A 19,912-nucleotide genomic window follows, 5' to 3' on the forward strand; every position below is an offset into this window, starting at 1 on the left:
GACCGCCATGCCAGATGTGATCAAAAGCTTTCTCATTATCGAGAAAAGCTGAGAAAACGTGGGAGCCACGCTCAGCATAATATGTTACGCAATCATTGAGCATGAACGTCGACATAATTGCACCGTGTTCTTTTCTAAATCCAAACTGTAGAGAGTCTGGAAAGTGGGGATTAATATGGCTTATATAACATTGTAGACGTGACAGTAATAGTTTTTCAAATAGTTTCCCTATACAGGAGGTTAGGGTGATACCTCTGTAGTTTTTGGGATCACATTTTGCACCTTTTCCTTTATAAAGTGGAACAATCATACCCAGTCTAAAGATATTGGGAAAGTACACAGCTTTCATAATTGCATTGTATAAGACGCAGAGCTTATCGACCAGTACGTCACCTCCATAGATAAGATGTTCATTGTTTACGTGATCTGGTCCAGGGGATTTGTTACGCTTTAGATTAACCAGATGTTGTTTTAACTCTGATGGCTGGATATCGGCATATAGTACAGCGTCAGCAGCAGTAGAATCAACAGGTTGTGAAATTATATCTGCCAGTTTGATATCCACAGATGCTTTAAATTCATCATCAAAAGTTTCAGCATGATGTGGTATGGCGAGGTTAGCATAGTAAGCACCCCACAGGTACCATATGGCCTCTGGTGTGTCCGTGTGGGTATTGTTAAACACTAATTGGTCAACTGTTGACCGCGGGCGTCTCAGCTTACGCACAGATTTAAAGAAGGTATTAATATCTGTTTCTGAAGAAATTTCAAGTTCACGAGATAGTTCTTTGCGTTGTTTTCGTTTTGCCTGCCGATGTTAACGACGGAAATCGCGCTTAGCACGTTTGTATTCTGATAACAGTAACTACAATCTTAGGAATAATGAAAATTATCAGTCTATAAGATGTAAATCTGCTAATTACGCCAAATCGTTTTTGCCCGATACAATTAAACTGTGGAATGACCTACCTACAAATGCTACAAACGCTTCCTCTGTTGGACAGTTTAAGAATTCAATCACACCACAAGTTAATACCAACACAATGTTCGATCTAAATTTTGGTAGCCGATTTTGTCAAATAATACACTGCCGCCTTAGATTAGGATGCAGTGACTTAAACAGTGATAAGTATAATCGTTTCATTTCTGATAATGCTTCTTGTTCCTGCTCACAAGATCATGAGGATGTATTCCACTATTTTTCATGTGTCCTAGATATAATACCACTCGATACGAATCGTATTTCTATGTGAAAGGGTTCTCCCTGCGGGATGTGCTAAATGGCAATAACTCGGTATCTCATCAGACGAATATGGATATTCTACGGTCAGTCCATCAATTCATTATTACATCAAAACGTTTTGATTCATAAAGTTTTGTAGCTTCTCTTATATTTTTTATTTGTATCAACTGGCCATGAAACTGAACCAAGATAAATTGTAGATATCCATGATTGTTATTATTCAGAGATAACTTGTTATAACCACTATAAACATGTATTTTGCACAAATGTGAATCTTCATATGTATTATGGAGCGGCATTAATATAAGCCATTTAGGCTTGTTTGCCAATCCTTTTCTTTCTTCTTGAATGGAATAAAATATGTTTAAACCACTATATCTGGATGTAGCTGAATACCATTTGAACAGTTTTCATGAATCTGTATGGCTAGTTCATTGATAAAGAAAGCAAAATAGAAATGGACTCAAGATACAACCTAGTCTTACTCCTATTTGGCTCTCAAAGGTTTCAGATATTCATTATTGTTTCTCACACACATCTTTACGTTATCATAAAGTTTACTCATTTTACTGCTTAAGGAATGATTATTTAGAAGATTCCATAACTTTTCTTTTTGAACAGAGTCGAAAGCCTTTGCAAAATCTACAAAAAGAACATAGAATTTGATACCTTTCTTATTTAAAGGTCACATGCAACGTAAAACACAACTTTGCAGATTCTGATACCTTTCGGTATGGACTTACCGAAACAAATCGTCAAAAATGCAAATTCAACTTATAAAGTTGAAAAATAACGCGTTGAAAAAAAACGCGCGAAATCGGAGTTCTAACGTTTCAGTAATTTTCCCCAGACTTTTCTGGGGAATACGGGTTTCAACAGCTGGGCTGCGCTCATAGCACGTGCGCAAGTAAATAGGTTCGCGCAGCTTGGAAGCGGGTTGTCGGGTGAATACTCGGTGAAGGCTTTGGTGTGAGCTATTTTTCTAATGTTTTGTTGATATCTCACAGGCGCGAGCTTTTTATATGTTATGACAGTAAATAAACTGTTTATATAATTTCATTTGTCTATTTCACCACACGTTCTTCTTACCGAGTCACTTTCTCAGTTCGATACTTAAAAGCAATGTCATTATTTAGCGTTGACACAATTTCTAACTGTGATATAGATATGTCGCTGTCACAGACAAAACTCAATGTCTTGTTTTATTGACACCTGTGTGTCTGCCTGCCTGTCTGCTAATGACAATATTCAATACACAACTGCGATCACTGACCACATGCAATTTGAACTTAAGACCAATCAGGCTATACACCATAAACAAAACGCATTGATTTATGGCCCGAGTTCGGTCTCTGTCACATTATGTTATTACACAGACAGGCAGGTGTGATACTTGAACACATGACATGTTATGATGTCTGTTGATTGCAAAATGTTATACACAAAAAATGAGCATGTATTTACAAAACCCAACATCTCTATATACACACACAATTAGCCGTGAAGGCGGCATCTGCTAATGAACCAGCCGTTACACTTGAGTGCACACCCACCCGCTCTGACTGGGTTCGGTATCCCGGCTGCTTCGTTTCGAGGGAGGTAAACCGAAGCACAAAATATTGCACTTTTGATTTGAGATTATACGCTTATAATTTTGTTTATTTGTTTTTTCATAATCAGCAATGCATATTATATGCCATGAAGAAGTGATAATTGTGTTTAAATTATGTTTGATTTTTTGGTTGCATGTGACCTTTAAGTCTTTCTGTATAAGTGAATGTAAAACAAATATGTTGTCAGTAGTAGTATATCCTCTTTTAAAGCCAGCTTGGGATTCGCTCATATTATCAAAGGATTCTGACGTTTATTGATGATGGCAGTGAATATTTTGCTAAAGACACTTAGAAGAGTAATCCCTCTGTAGTTTTCAGTTTGATGTTTATCACCATGCTTATGAATAGGTACAATGATACCAATCGACCATGAATGTGGAAAAAGCCCATTTTCAAGAATGACATTAAACAATAATTCAAGATATGGGAGTAGAATATCTGATGAGTGTAAGAAAAATTCGGAAATAGTATCATCTATTCCTGGTGATTTGTTCAACTTCAATTGTCTAATACTATTTCTGATTTCTTCTCGAGTTATTGTATTGTATTGTAAGTATGTCATTTGTCCTTGAGCTCTTTATATCACATCTTTGCCAATTATTTTTATCTCCCTGACTGGCTGTATAGTTATTCATGGCATCATTAATTCCAGATGTAGAAAACAATTCTTTAAAATAGGAATACCATTCATTGATCTCAATGTCATTTGTTTGTCTTGCTTTCCCATTCAATTTTTTCAGCGAAGACCAAAACTGTTTAGAAGTGTTAACACTATTTTCTAATTGTTGTTGTTTCAGTTTCAAATAGTCACTTCATTTTTGTTAACAAACTGCATTATACGTATATCTAATGCAATGGTAATCCTCTAGAGCTCGAACATCCTTAGATTTACGAAACCTATTTAAATATTTGCATGTTTCTTTTTTCAGTTTATCACACTCTGCATCATGCAATGTTTGAGCTCTGTTTCCTCTCTTACCAGTTCGTTTTTTCATACCTGAGGCAGCTGTGCAAAGTGTTTGTACAATAAGGTCTATGCTCCTATCAATGTTTATAAATAGGTTTCGGTAGTGCTCGGCGATATAAGTAAGCCATTCGACAAAGTATGGCTTGGGGGTATTTTGAACAAGAGATAAACTCAGATATGTTTTTCTCGCCGGGGAACGTAGATAATATCCCTGAAAACCTTACATTCTTGAATATCGTGAATGAACATATTTAAATAAACCTGTAACAATTACAACCAAATATGCAGCATGGATGAATAACGAAATCCGATCATTGATAAGGAAACTGTATCTTGTACATAAGATTGCGAAAACAAAGAGATCTTCCTAATGATTGGGACTAAGTTCAGAACGTTTCGTAGCAAAATAATATCAACAGTTTTGATGCAAAACGTGCTTTTGATGCAAGTGTTGATGAATCTATACCTATCACTCCTGGTACACTTAGGTACGAATTACATCAAAACAAATTCTATTAAATAGTCGTTTCCATCAATTGTCTCCAATAGTTTACAATACCGAACAAGATATTGCTGATGTATTTCGTAATATTTTCAAATTAGCTTTCGTGCCTTTAGGCTACTAAACATATAATTATCATTGTTAACTTTAACTTTTAACTAAAATGTTCAACTGACTTTGACGTGACGCCAGTAGCCGTCATAAACATGTCATAATACAATTAATCAATTTAACGTGTTATGATACCTTTCTTTGTCTACACTATCTCTGTATAATCATGATTGTACAATCGACCCTGCTTTTGGCAGAGGTTTCTTGTAAATGTGGAAATGGGTTTGTCGCTTCTATCGACACTTCCGCTGTAGCAAAGAGGGTCGTCTTCCCTCGTGCCTTGTTTGATAGGCTTAGTGTATTTATGTGCTTGTGTATATGTGCGTTTGAGTGTGTTCGATGTCGACTTATAAAGGCCAATCATAAATTGACAATTGTGTTATGGAATTAATTTGGGTGCGCATGTGTAAGTGCGACTGTTTTTACCTTTCCATCAAAAGGGATAAATAATTCAAGTCGTCAACCTTTTAATAATATTAGTTTTCATTTAATAATAAAATATTTAAAAAGGAATGAAACCGAGTGACACATTTTTGGTGTACATAGTGTTATTTTATAGCTGGGTAGTATATGATTATTAACTGCTATTTTTAGTAGCTGTACCCTCGACGAGGATTGAAGAAGCACCTCATGAGTAAGCATCTTATGAGTTTAATGCTGCTATGAACTGGAAACTTATATATACGCAAACCTGCACCAAGGACAGTAAATTGTGTGGTTTTCAATAAAAGTTTTAAAAGAGCAATATACACAAGAAAAGAAATTAATAGACAAAAATAAATGCTGTTTTTGTGAAGTAGCAAATGAAGATATTCATCATGTTTATTATGAATGTACACACGTTCATAGCTTCTGGAAGCAGGTAGCAGAATTTATGAACAGAAGATGCACTAGCAGATGTGAACTTCCAAAAGAGTTGTGTTTTTTGGTCCACCCAGATGCTTTGTATTACAAAATCACTGATTGCAAAATAATTCATTCACAATAACAGTTTTAACTCAAAAACGCTTTGCTTTGACTCTTTTGTAAATATAGTTAAGGACATAATGAAAATTGAAAAATGCATTTGCAAACATGAATCTGAAAGTCAACACTTTCAGTAAGAAATGGCAACCATTGATAAGTATGAATGTGCCACCTTCCATTAACTGAACTAATGATACATACTCAAATTACTTTCTGCACTAATATCATTATGTTTAATCTGACCTTCTTCTCTTGAACTTGAAAAATACTATAAATTCATCAGTTAACCATTAATAATTAACCTTTGAAACCATTGATTATCTATTACCATTACTTGTCATGTGTGATATTTTTTGCAATGTGACTAATCCTTCTCTTTGTATCTATATAGTAACATGAATGTACCTCTTAATGGTACAACGGTTTCAAGTCTCATTGAAATTGATATATCACTACCTGACACCTGAATCTGTATTGCTCGTGAATGCTTTCTCCCTCTGTATTGGAAAAGCATTTTAACAGGAATACGTATATGCAAAATTGTAATAATACTGGAACTACAAAACTTGCTATCAACCTATGTCAGTTTGCTTTTTGTTATCAAACATTACACCCTGTCCATCAGTACAGCTACCTTGTATGAAGTGCATAGCTGTCTTGTATGAATTGTATGAACTTATATGCCATGGCATGAACACGTTCTTTATTAAAGCAAACATTACACTCTATCCATTAGCATAACTACCCGGTATGAACCGTATGAACCTGTACGCTACTGTGCAAACAGGTAACTATATACAGTGTTTGCTTTATATACTACTGTATGATCATGCTCTTTACTAAAATAAGCACTACACTTGTCCATCAGTATAATCACCTTTTAGGAACTGTATGAACTTCTCAGCTATTGTACGAACATGTAATCATATACAACATATTGTTTTATACCGCTGTGCGAACCCTGGTGTACTGAAAAAGAAAATATAAAAAAACAACAATTGTATTATGGAATTAATTTGGGTGCGACTGTTTTTACCTTACCTTTCCATCAAAAGGGATAAATAATTCAAGTCGTCAACCTTTTAATAATATTAGTTTAAAAAAATTAAAAGAAATGAACTTGAGTCACACAATTTGGTGTTCATAGTGTTATTTTATAGCTTGGTAGTATATGATTATTAACTGCGATGTTTTGTAGCTGTACCCTCGACGAGGGTTGAAGTATCGTAAAATCATTGTGTTCCTAAGTAAAAGAAGGTATGCAAGCATCTCATCTCATCTTTATTCTCAAAAGCCCACCAACGGTAGTACATGAGACAATCAAATGCAAATGAATACAATAAATGCCAAGATGGCAGGGATGTACATCTACGTTTATAATACATGTACACAGATATATTATAACTAATTGAAAAAGCGTAAATGTTACAAATTAGATTTTATTTGGAGCCTTTTGGAAACAATTCTAATATATTTTGCATAGTTACGTAAAGTGTTTGTTACTTTGGAATTGAAAAGGTTCGCCATTTTGAGAGATTTGGCCCATTGTAGAAATTGATTTGGGATAAATATTCATCTTTCTGAAAAGAAGGCTTCACATTTAATAAGATAATGGAACTCATCTGCAACTGCTGGTGAGCTGCAGAGAGGGTAAAGTCGCTCTTCTCTGGGTACTCCTCTCTAGCGGCCAGTCTCAACCGGTAGGTTATGGTTTGGAGCCCACACCATTCACAGATTATTCATATCTACAACCGGTTTTATTCGGAGCATATTTTCATGTTATAAATGATCGGCAAAAATTGCGTAACTCGCTAGAAGCAGAGTGGTTGGTATAAGTCCTGCTGGGGAACCGTCCAAGAAGCAGAAGTATTGTAAGTTTCCACGGTTCAAGGTTTTATACAGTTTGCAGATAATAGCTATAATATTCCCATAAATTATTGAGAAAGTTGTTTCGGCAAATATGTAATACATGTATGTAAACTACAGAGGTTTTGCTAAGCTAAATATGTTGAGATATGATTCTCTTACAGTCTAAGTGTCTTTTCAGTACCTTGTGAGACCTCCTTGCTATGCAATACACGACTGAATGCACCCAGATACACTACCGATCGATGTTTGTAAGAAATCGTGGGACAGCGTATCCCAATATTCGACCACTTCTTTCTTCATATCCTCCATATTTCTAAGTCCGTTTAAGTTTATTCCGTCCTTCATTAGTTCCCACACATTCTCAATAGGGTTAAGATCCTGGCTGTGCCTGGGCCATTTCGGAACATTTTCGTCCGACAACCACTGTTTTGTGTAGTTTGTTTTGGATCGTTATCATGCTGGCAAATCCAATTATCTTGATACAGAGTTCGGGCCATTGGAAGGAGGTTATCACCCAAGATGTCAACATATCGTTCCTACGTCAAATTTCCAGTGAAACTGCACAACGACCTCACTCCACGTTATGATATCCCACCCTACATGTGAAATGTCCGGCTATGTTTTGGGCGTTGGTAGATAGGTTTCACGGTATCTCTTGTCCAAATGTTCACACAGTTCGGAAAAAGCCAGACAGAACTTTCATCAGAAAAGAAAAGATTATCCCAATCTCGATTTGCGTGAGCCCTACACCAGTTAAATCTCCCCGCACCTGTCTTGTGATCAATCCCAACTCCTGACTGAATTCTTCAAAGTTCTGTATACTGTAGACAGTTGTAGTATACAGTGAATTACATTCAAAATTCAATACGATTTTCTGCAAACAAACTACACAACAGAGTGACAGTACAACATTCGATGGCAGTCGCAGTGGCAATAGCAATGTGATGATTATACTCACCTAGCAGCAACAGTGACCTCTCCACACAAGCCTGGTTTTGAGATAATGTGAGATGATGGAGGCGTGCGCTTGCCCATTTACATAGTGTAACTATATTCTCGAAAGTTTCATATCATGCGGGATCAGTCGATATTTGCTCTATATTCCAAGCTACACTGCAAGAGCATCAAAATATAGAAAATTATGCTCACATCTGCTATTGAAAATACCTGCACGATTAAGTAGGTGACTATATACAATCGTTACATATTTTTGATCTATACATTGTACATTAATGTGCATTGTAGAAGTCATCCGTCTCACATCTCTACTTTAAATTATTCTAGATATACCCTTATCGGCGCAAATAGTTCTGGACAAAATTTATCCTATGACACCATAGAAATTGTAGGTCAAATGAATATTTTGCCAGTGAGTGCTGGTAATAGAGCCTGCTATGATCTTGCACTGTACATCTACTTTGTCATGGCGCACTCTAAATCTATGCTGTCATGCATTACAATTGTACATTTGTATTTTGTTAAGTGCATCCTCACTTTCACAAGTGAAAAATATTCCTAAGCCAGGCAGTTTGGAGATACGACTTATAGTGTCTTTGCATGTGTATAGCAAGGACCTTCTACGTCTTGAAAGCGCTGAACAGTACCAGCATGGCGCCCTTGTCTTTAGCCCTTGTTTTATATTGCATTGTCTGCTTTTATTAAAATGTTTTAGTTTTCCATGCTAGTTTTATATCCATATCTGTGATACTCTAGTTATTTTACAGTCCCTCAATGACTGATTATTTACCTACTTGTATTTAATGTGTATGCCCAACACTTCTCGTCACTATATGGCTGTCGCGAGGTGACGTTAAATTTTCACTCACTCACTCACCCTTGTCTTTATTACATGGTGATCGCCTAGTTATCAATATGTATCATTAACAACTGGGAGACATGCCACAAACAAACGACATGAATATTCATGGATGGAGACTCTTTATTACAGATTTCAAGAAGGCAGTTCGATCATAGACATTTTTCAAAGAAGTAACACCATAAACGTCTTTTTGAACTGGACATTGACTGGGGTTTTTCATTGTTTGTAGCACTAACATAGATAGCACATAGGTAGTTCTCTCGGCGACGGACAGCACTATAATGATATTTCACTTCGCAATACCCCATCCAAATATAGTCCCAGCATGGCGCCCTTGTCTTTATTACAGGGTGATCGTCTAGTGATCAGTATATTATCAACAGTAGAGAGACATGCCACAAACAAACGACATGAATATCCATGGAATGGGGACTCTTTATTACAGAATTCAAGAAGACAGTTCGAACATAGACAGTTTTCCTCGGAGTAGCACCACAAACGCCTGAACATTGACGGATAGCACTATAATGATACTTCACTTGTGAGGGCAAATATCTGATGTTAAGTTGGAATCACGTATACCGTGGAGCTGGAAGCTTTGACATCGTAGGCCCTCAACTCTCCAATCAACAGTTCTCTTAGACGGTCTTGTTGCTGTGATTTCAAGTATTGGGCTCCGGAGTGAGACGTGATCAAGTGTTCAGCTGTTGGGGAACAACGGGGTAGAAGATCTGGCAGCAAGGGTGACGGAGCGTGGAACCAAGACACGGGGTTACAGTAGGGGAGAGGCTGTATGGGATGAGAGTATGGCGGTTTACTGATCGTCTGTTTGGTGCTACAGGGTCCACGTCTGGTCTTGGTACGTCCTCAGCGAGTACGAAGATTCTGAAACCACATCTGGCAATATAAAAAAAAGAATTTGGTCAGCATCAATCACGCAAATACATTGAGTAATGCGTTCGTTTTTCTAAGTTGATTTACACAAATATTAATTACATCTTAACTACGCACCTATATTTTCGACTCGGGGACCTCGAACTCTTGTGATATAGGTAGGGATCCTTTTCAAAGATCGCCTCGATCTTATCAAGCGCATGTTGACTGTACAAGGTACATCCTCTTTCTGCGACCGTCCAACATCTTCTTGAACTGGATGTTCGTGGGAATGAAAAAAGTAACATCAGGGTATTGTTCCCACACCTTCAACGAACTACATCTATCTCAATATCAGATGCTGTCATGATTTGAAATGTTGAAATCTCACTGAACTCAATTTGACGACTTAGTACTATGCGTTAATGATAACCTTTGTGCAAACCAAGGATTGTGCTGATCGACTGGTCGGAGAATGATTTTGCCATCTTTGAGAACGAGTCAAGTGTCCTGGGTTGCTGATTCATGGGTGATGGGAGATGATATATACTCACGTCTTCTATACCTTACTGGAGTTGACGGGTGTTGATTGAGTTCAGTCAATCAAATTAACTATACGTTTGCTAACAGAAGACGCACGTTATCAAAGAGATTAAACGTGAACAGTTGAATGTGACCAACGCACGCGAACAAACAGGCTTTTGTCGGGCAATGTTTGTTGCCAAAAGAGCGGCTTGCTTTGGGAATTAGTTTAAATGAGGAAGCCATGCTAATTAGCAATTCGTAGAATAACATCTTTTTGAACTCTTGTGATATGTTATTTCTGTAATGTAATGTATCTGTCAAAGATTTAAAACCCCTTTGCTTACCAATGTGTATATACTACTGCTTTTTCCTTTATTCCAACATCAACCGCTTTGTGTACTTAACAGCCTTCTCTACGCCATTGTATCCACAATCCACCTAACTGTATAAACACTCATATTTGTATTATGCCCCTCAAATTCTGTAATCATAAGTCAAAACTTTCACTTACAAATCTAACAAAGCACCCATAAAAGTCTCATATGTTGGTGAACAGCTCATTCACGCAAACGTCATAACACCTTCGTTTCAAATGTCCATTCGGAAAGACTAGTATTAAAATCAACATACGCTAATATGTCAATAAGTTCAAGGTCACATATCTCACTCGCACCCACTGACTGACTGAGGTTGGTTTTACGCCGCTTTTAGCAATATTCCAGCTACATCACGACGGGGGACACCAGAAATGGGCTTCACACATTGTACCCACGTGGGGATTCGAACCCCAGTCTTTGGCGTGACGAGCCAACGCTTTAACCACTAGACTACCCCACAGCCCCCACTCGCACCCACAACAACAAGCCGTCACAGGGATTAATTAGAATAAGCTATATTGACTTAGTAGTAATTAGATTTATTGACTTATCAATATTTATGATATATTTATTCCAAACAGGATTGTTAAGGTTTGAAACAAAGTATGTTTTAAAAGCACAGTGACAGTATTACACTAACTCGTTTTGGTGTCCAAGATATACTACTCTCGGTTGACGTAAAGGAAGTCACTGGTCGATGTAGAATTGGAAATGCTGTGTTCTTAAATTAATAGCGAAGATATATAGTGTCCCTTCCCAGAGATTTTCAACCAGTGACTTCATGTCATTGATGTGGAAAAAGCTATCTGTTCTTCCTATACATAAAAGGTAAGTGTGAGAGAATGTAATCATTATGTATTAAGTATACTAGGCATGTTGCCACTACGGGTTGTTTATCGGAAATCTTTGAAAAATATGTCCATAAATATGTATAGACTTTCCAAAGACGGCAGTAAAATAAGTGAGATGCAATCAGGGTGTATATATCCCGACTGAGTACCATTTGATGGATATATATCATCTTTGATAAACGTAAAGAGGTTACGGCATTGTGTTTATGAATCACTATGAAATAGTGATGATACCAGGTGTTCGCGAAATGATACAACTTCAAAACCATTAGTATAGAAATATTTATCTGATCTTATCTGAAGTCATAACAAGGGCAAGGAAAGAAGTAATGGGGAGAATCTTCCCATAAATTTATATCCGATAACCCATCATGTACTTGTGGTGCTGCCTTCGAGGACACCCTTCATTATCTTTTAATATGTCCCATTTATGATGGCATAAGAAACGATTTATTTTATTTCAAACATGGATATAACATAAATGACGCTCTGTGTGGTAACTTAGAATTACATGATATTATTAAATCTATACATACCTTTATTACCAGTTCAAGAAGATTTAATCAATCTTACGTTTTCATCTAGTCCCTTGCAGAACTAAAAGTATTTTGGCTGTATGGATGTTCATATTAATGAATATTGTATGCTTATTGTTATTTATGATATCATGTATTTTTGTAATATTGTTATGAAATGTAAGTCGCATAAATGTTGTTTTGTCTGGAGAGACATTACTATAAGCGTTTGGCTTGTTTGCCGATCCAGTTTCTGAACAATGTATCAGAATAAATATTTTTAAACCATATTGATGTGCAACTCTTTGCAGACAATACGCAATAAGCTATGATCCAGTCAATACAGTAACACATCTAAGTGAGGATTTAGAAACTATTTCAATTTGGAACAATCAGTGTCAGGAAATGTTTAATCCAGAAAAAACCGTTGAAAACCTTATTTAGAAATCCCAACTGTTGAAGCAAAAAGTTGAAAGACATTTGGGTTTAATTTTTCAAACAGATGCAAATTGGAGAGAAATAACATTCCAGAAAGGGTCACATCCATGATTAAGGGTCTGTGGAGTTTTAAATGAAGTTTTCAAGGAAAACAATAGAATTTATGCGTAAATATTTTATATTGCCACTATTTGATTACTGGTAGTTATATATGAACAATATGTGGAGCAATACGAGGAACTAGTTATGAAAAACTTTACAGGGAAACGTTTTTTTGCTGACAGACGGCATTACCATAATTTATTATTTTTTTTAAAATGGTAAATGGGCTGACTCCTAAATACCTATCATTATGGGTCTCACCTAATATCTCCAACATAACAGGATATAACCTTCGTAACGCTAACAACTTTCAGACCTATGCAGGGCGCTTCTCCCAGTATAATTGATCCTTTATGCCAACTGTTGTTCAAGCTTGGAATGCACTTGATATTAACATTAGAAATGTTGATTCCTTATCTAGGTTTAAGCAATTGAACTCGAGAGAAATTAGCTTCCCTCAAATTTACATCCATTGCTAATTATAAGCACCTACAATGCCAAGTGATTCTATCTAGAATTAGGCTAGGTTGTAGTGATATATAATCACATTTATTTGACAGATTTGGATTTTTTCCACTTCTTTCTATCTTGTCCCCGCTATGCCCCAGTTCAGAATTGAAAAAAAATGCTTTGTTGTTAACCACCTTAGCATATACACTGTACTCCACGGAAATGGCGATTCATCTCCTTCTGACAATGAAATCATCATAAAATCAGTTCAAACTTAGGTAATTGAATAAAATAGCTTTACGGAATTTAAGTAACAACTTAAGAATATAAAATGCATTTGGTGTCTTGCTTTTTATTTTCATTTTATTTTGATTTGAGTCACTCATGAATGTCTTCTTTATAGAATTGACTATAATGTACTATATGCGGAGAAGCATTGATATGTAACATGTAAAATGTGAACACTAATGGAAATAAAATATTGTTTAAATCATATGGCTGAAATGTTGTTGATGTTTGAAATGAAACTCGCCCACCCACTCCGCGATGTTAAACCGTGATATTTTTAAGCGGCGGTCTGAACCGGTTGTCAATATGCTGACAATTAATGATCTGACCTTTTGCGAGATAGTCCGCGAGCAAGATTCCTTTGAAATCTCAGAACACCCAGGCCATCACCTTTCCAGCTGATGGAATAACACTTGGCCTCTTCGAAAGAGGAGACATGCGTTTCCATTGCTTTTACGGTGCGTTTAGTCTCTGGCTGATAGTAGTAAATCCAACACTCATACATCGATACAAATCACTCCAGGACCAGAAGTGTCTGTGATTATGAGTCTTGATGGAAAGCTAATATTCGGAGACATTGATCATGCTTAGTTCAATCCTCAGAATGTCCCCAACTCTATCATGAGGGACACGTACTGCATTGGCCACGACACGGGAGATGAGTCGTTGATTATCCATAATCAACATTGTACTTATTGGTAGCGTAACATCTTGATGACCTTAGGTCATTTCAAGGCTCTCTTACCCTTTAACAGTAGTTGAAAGGCTCCTTGAAAAGAATGGATGTAGAGTTGATAGTATGTCAGCATGGGTGGTTAATGGTGCTCAAGATGCTTGACGGTACCTGGGTAGCCAACGTTTCCATTTTCATCACCAGAAAAAACTTTATCACTTCGATGTATGTTTTGCTATACAGCCTATGTACGTAATACAGGGAAACTGTTCGGGCCGACTAAACATCTTTTGCAGTGAGGCTCAAAGCTTTTCAGCAAACCTTCAAATGGGACGTTATAATCCACTGCTTTTGTAAATAAATCCTTCAGAGAGGAACATCAGCACCAAATTACCTCCCTGTATTGGGAATGGAAAGCTGTACTCAACATAAAGTAGGTATTAATTTCCTCAGATTGACAACGTCGATGTTTTCTTTTCACAAACGAGAAAAATGAATTGAACAATTGCAATAAATAGAACATTACAACAGATCGTGAAAGGAGATTGAGCACATAAGTGATGGCTATCAACACCCAGGCTCTCTCAGATGAACAATCATTGAACAACAGAGGTAAAGCCATCAGCAGTACTGGGCCTTTGGTGCCGAAAAGCAATCAACAGTATTGCTCACCCAACGTATTTCCCGAGGTGAATCTTGACGCCAGATGTGCTTGTGCTAGCTTACACGTGTGTTCTTCCTGGGCTATCCACGAGTCCTGCGCGGGGTCTGGCCAGTTGACAGACGCTATGTGAGGTAGGTGAATACTTCATTGTTGTAATTAGCTGTGTTTGTTCATCAGTGTATGATCCTCGTGCGATGGAACCATGTGTAGCTTCATTTTTGCTGGTATCTATATATAGGCGCCAAGGCGTTGAAGCTTACACGCATGAATCTCCACACCTCGCTCAGTGTAGATAGACTGAAGCGGTTAGTAGTCCCGCTGTTTTGTATATACAATAACAACATGCAACAATTGCAACACTACGACACGTGCTTTACGGAGATAGACTCTGTTTGTTAATCCGAAACATATATTATAACGGAATCGAATAACGGCTCTTCAGGTGTACAATGAAAACTAAGTGTTGTTAAGTGTGCATATGACTGCGCTTAGTTTTCATTGTACACCTTAAGAGCCGTGGGAATATATATACTTCTTCGTGTACAAACACCTTTATCTGCACAGATCTTCAGCCGTTCAAAGACTTTTCAGGTGTACAATGAAAACTAAGCGTAGTCATATGCACACTTGTATTTGCCTTTCTTGCCGTTGGTCTCTGTCACTGTGATGCATGCTGTGGTCCAATGTAAATATAAACGTCTGCAAGTTTACAGACAATCCCAATTTAGACACGCGAGTAAAGAAACTGACCAGTAACTCAGGAAATGATTTAACGATGAGGCGCGTGTTAAAGGGTACCTGTTTGCAATGCGACCAGCTGGAATAGCCACTCTATGTAAACAGTGAGTACTCCTCTGGCAATATGTGATATATAGCATGTGCTAATGCATCCTACACATTGTATGATGTTAACTAGACACTGAGGGATATTGTAGTGTGTCGCGGATGAGGAGTAATGTGTAAACCCAGTTCGCTTGTCACCTACACTAGTGTGTAAACCCAGTTCGCTTATCACCTACACTAGTGTTTAAACCCAGTTCGCTTATCACCTACACTAGTGTTTAAACCCAGTTCGCTTGTCACCTACACTAGTGTGTAAACCCAGTTCACTTGTCACCTACACTAGTGTGTAAACCCAGTTCGCTTGTCACCTACACTAGTGTGTAAACCCAGATCACTTGTCACCTACACTAGTGTTTAAACCCAGTTCGCTTGCCACCTACACTAGTGTGTAAACCCAGTTCGCTGGTCACCCACACTAGTGTGTAAACCCAGTTCGCTTGTCACCTAAACTAGTGTGTAAACCCAGCTCGCTTGTCACCTATACTAGTGTGTAAACCCAGTTCGCTTGTCACCTACACTAGTGTGTAAACCCAGTTCGCTTGTCACCTACACTAGTGTGTAAACCCAGTTCGCTTGTCACCTATACTAGTGTGTAAACCCAGTTCGCTTGTCACCTTCACTAGTGTGTAAACCCAGTTCGCTTGTCACCTACACTAGTGTGTAAACCCAGTTCGCTTGTCACCTACACTATACAGTATATTCCAACTCTTGTTATTGCAGAGTTATGATCTACATACTTTTTTACAATTCCGTTAAGCTTCTTGCTGTGTCTGATGAACACACCAATCCATCTTTTATGTCACTGCTGCTTTAATCACATTTGTGTCATAAAATGAACTAAAGACAATAATAAAATGATACATTCAAGATGCAAGTCGTAACGATATATCGTAAACGCCAAATGTCAGATGTTATCCTTAGGTGGCCATTTGCCTGCGTTCTAACTTGTTACATGTTGTAGGAGGTATGTTTCGGACACATGCATACGTGTAATACAACTTTCTATATTGCTCGTTTAAATTAGTAATGTTATATTTCATATAATAATGGATTGTCGTGGGAAAACAAAAGTTCAGATGCCATTTTTGAAAGTATATGCCAATTCCCACGAAACAAGCAAATGGGATAACAATGTGTCCAAAATACCAGATTGCAATGCCATAGAGTGAGTAAGTCACTTAGTTTTAAGCATTCTAGCCAGCAATAGTACGGCCGGGGACACCATAAATGAGGACTTACAGGTACCCACGTGGAGAATCGAACCAGGACCTTCGGGTCGACGAGCGAACACTTTAATCTCCTGCCTACTCGCCGTGCAGGCGTTGTAGCACTCTGCAATACAGTATGATTAAATGGAAGTCGGGTTGCCACTTTTGGTGTGGGTATCCCCTTCTGCAATACAGTATGATTAAATGGAAGTCGGGTTGCCACTTTTAGTGTGGGTATCCCCTTCTGCAATACAGTATGATTAAATGGAAGTCGGGTTGCCACTTTTGGTGTGGGTATCCCCTTCTGCAATACAGGATGATTAAATGGAAGTCGGGTTGCCACTTTTGGTGTGGGTATCCCCTTCTGCAATACAGTATGATTAAATGGAAGTCGGGTTGCCACTTTTGGTGTGGGTATCCCCTTCTGCAATACAGTATGATTAAATGGAAGTCGGGTTGCCACTTTTGGTGTGGGTATCCCCTTCTGCAATACAGTATGATTAAATGGAAGTCGGGTTGCCACTTTTGGGTTGCCATACAGTATGATTTGGAAGTCGGGTTGTGTGGGTATCCCTTCTGCAATACAGTATGATTAAATGGAAGTCAGGTTGCCACTTTTAGTGTGGGTATCCCCTTCTGCAATACAGTATGATTAAATGGAAGTCGGGTTGCCACTTTTGGTGTGGGTATCCCCTTCTGCAATACAGTATGATTAAATGGAAGTCGGGTTGCCACTTTTGGTGTGGGTATCCCCTTCTGCAATACAGTATGATTAAATGGAAGTCGGGTTGCCACTTTTGGTGTGGGTATCCCCTTCTGCAATACAGTATGATTAAATGGAAGTCGGGTTGCCACTTTTAGTGTGGGTATCCCCTTCTGCAATACAGTATGATTAAATGGAAGTCGGGTTGCCACTTTTTGGTGTGGGTATCCCTTCTGCAATACAGTATGATTAAATGGAAGTCGGGTTGCCACTTTTGGTGTGGGTATCCCCTTCTGCAATACAGTATGATTAAATGGAAGTCGGGTTGCCATTTTTTAGTGTGGGTATCACTTTCTGCAATACAGGATGATTAAATGGAAGTCGGGTTGCCACTTTTGGTGTGGGTATCCCCTTCTGCAATACAGTATGATTAAATGGAAGTCGGGTTGCCACTTTTGGTGTGGGTATCCCCTTCTGCAATACAGTATGATTAAATGGAAGTCGGGTTGCCACTTTTTTGGTGTGGGTATCCCCTTCTGCAATACAGTATGATTAAATGGAAGTCGGGTTGCCACTTTTGGTGTGGGTATCCCCTTCTGCAATACAGTATGATTAAATGGAAGTCGGGTTGGGTTGCCACTTTTACAGTGTGGAAGTATGCCACTTTTTGGTGTGGGTATCCCTTCTGCAATACAATTAAATGGAGTATGATTAAATGGAAGTCGGGTTGCCACTTTTGGTGTGGGTATCCCCTTCTGCAATACAGTATGATTAAATGGAAGTCGGGTTGCCACTTTTAGTGTGGGTATCCCCTTCTGCAATACAGTATGATTAAATGGAAGTCGGGTTGCCACTTTTTGGTGTGGGTATCCCCTTCTGCAATACAGTATGATTAAATGGAAGTCGGGTTGCCACTTTTGGTGTGGGTATCCCCTTCTGCAATACAGTATGATTAAATGGAAGTCGGGTTGCCACTTTTAGTGTGGGTATCCCCTTCTGCAATACAGTATGATTAAATGGAAGTCGGGTTGCCACTTTTTTAGTGTGGGTATCCCCTTCTGCAATACAGTATGATTAAATGGAAGTCGGGTTGCCACACTTTTGGTGTGGGTATCCCCTTCTGCAATACACATGATTAAATGAAGTCGGGTTGCCACTTTTAGTGTGGGTATTGCAATACAGTATGATTAAATGGAAGTCGGGTTGCCACTTTTAGTGTGGGTATCCCCTTCTGCAATACAGTATGATTAAATGGAAGTCGGGTTGCCACTTTTGGTGTGGGTATCCCCTTCTGCAATACAGTATGATTAAATGGAAGTCGGGTTGCCATTTTTTAGTGTGGGTATCACTTTCTGCAATACAGGATGATTAAATGGAAGTCGGGTTGCCACTTTTGGTGTGGGTATCCCCTTCTGCAATACAGTATGATTAAATGGAAGTCGGGTTGCCACTTTTTTGGTGTGGGTATCCCCTTCTGCAATACAGTATGATTAAATGGAAGTCGGGTTGTGTACGTTGTTCATAGTCTCTTCTAACCGCGGCTATACAGTGATGAACGTGTACGTTGTTCATAGTCTCTCTTCTAACCGCGCCTATACTATGATGAACGTGTACGTTGTACATAGTCTCTCTTCTAACCGCGGCTATACAGTGATGAACGTGTACGTTGTTCATAGTCTCTCTTCTAACCGCGGCTATACAGTGATGAACGTGTACGTTGTACATAGTCTCTCTTCTAACCGCGCCTATACTGTGATGAACGTGTACGTTGTACATAGTCTCTCTTCTAACCGCGGCTATACTGTGATGAACGTGTACGTTGTACATAGTCTCTCTTCTAACCGCGGCTATACAGTGATGAACGTGTACGTTGTACACAGTCTCTCTTCTAACCGCGGCTATACTGTGATGAATGTGTACGTTGTACATAGTCTCTCTTCTAACCGCGGCTATACTGTGATGAACGTGTACATTGTACATAGTCTCTCTTCTAACCATGCCAACATGCATACAGTCAGTGCACGTACTGCTAATGTGCGACCACTAATGAGAATGTATTACTATTGATTTCCACTATTTTTGACTTGTTGCTATTGAAGGAGATCTGTTGATCTTTATCGGTTTTATCTTTCACATCAACTGTTCATATCCGTGAAAACCACAAACAGCTTGCCTTCGAAACCTTCAAATTATTTTCCAGTCAGAATACGATAAACGAAAGCTGATCAAATTGTCCTTGACTTGGCTAGATCACTTTCCAGGAGGTCCTTCATTGATGAACTAGTCTCAATAACCAAGGTACTTCTCTCATT

At 38.3% G+C, this 19,912-nt stretch overlaps 2 protein-coding genes across 2 annotated transcripts in view; one reads left to right on the top strand and one right to left on the bottom strand.

Moving 5' to 3' along the window:
* Window positions 1-19,912, bottom strand: part of LOC124287384 (double homeobox protein 4C-like) — a 36,163-nt gene that overhangs the window by 5,423 nt on the left and 10,828 nt on the right. The gene's annotated exons all lie outside the window — the stretch shown is intronic.
* The window catches only part of LOC124287354 (glycine receptor subunit alpha-2-like), a 78,896-nt gene continuing 73,843 nt past the window's right edge, over window positions 14,860-19,912 (top strand). Inside the window, exon 1 of the mRNA XM_046723858.1 lies at window positions 14,860-14,977. The gene's annotated coding sequence lies outside the window, so the exon portion shown is untranslated. The remainder of the gene's footprint in view (window positions 14,978-19,912) is intronic.

Source organism: Haliotis rubra, unplaced genomic scaffold (assembly GCF_003918875.1).
Source record: "Haliotis rubra isolate DU_JTF1 unplaced genomic scaffold, ASM391887v1 Scf1107, whole genome shotgun sequence".
Taxonomy (NCBI): domain Eukaryota; kingdom Metazoa; phylum Mollusca; class Gastropoda; order Lepetellida; family Haliotidae; genus Haliotis; species Haliotis rubra.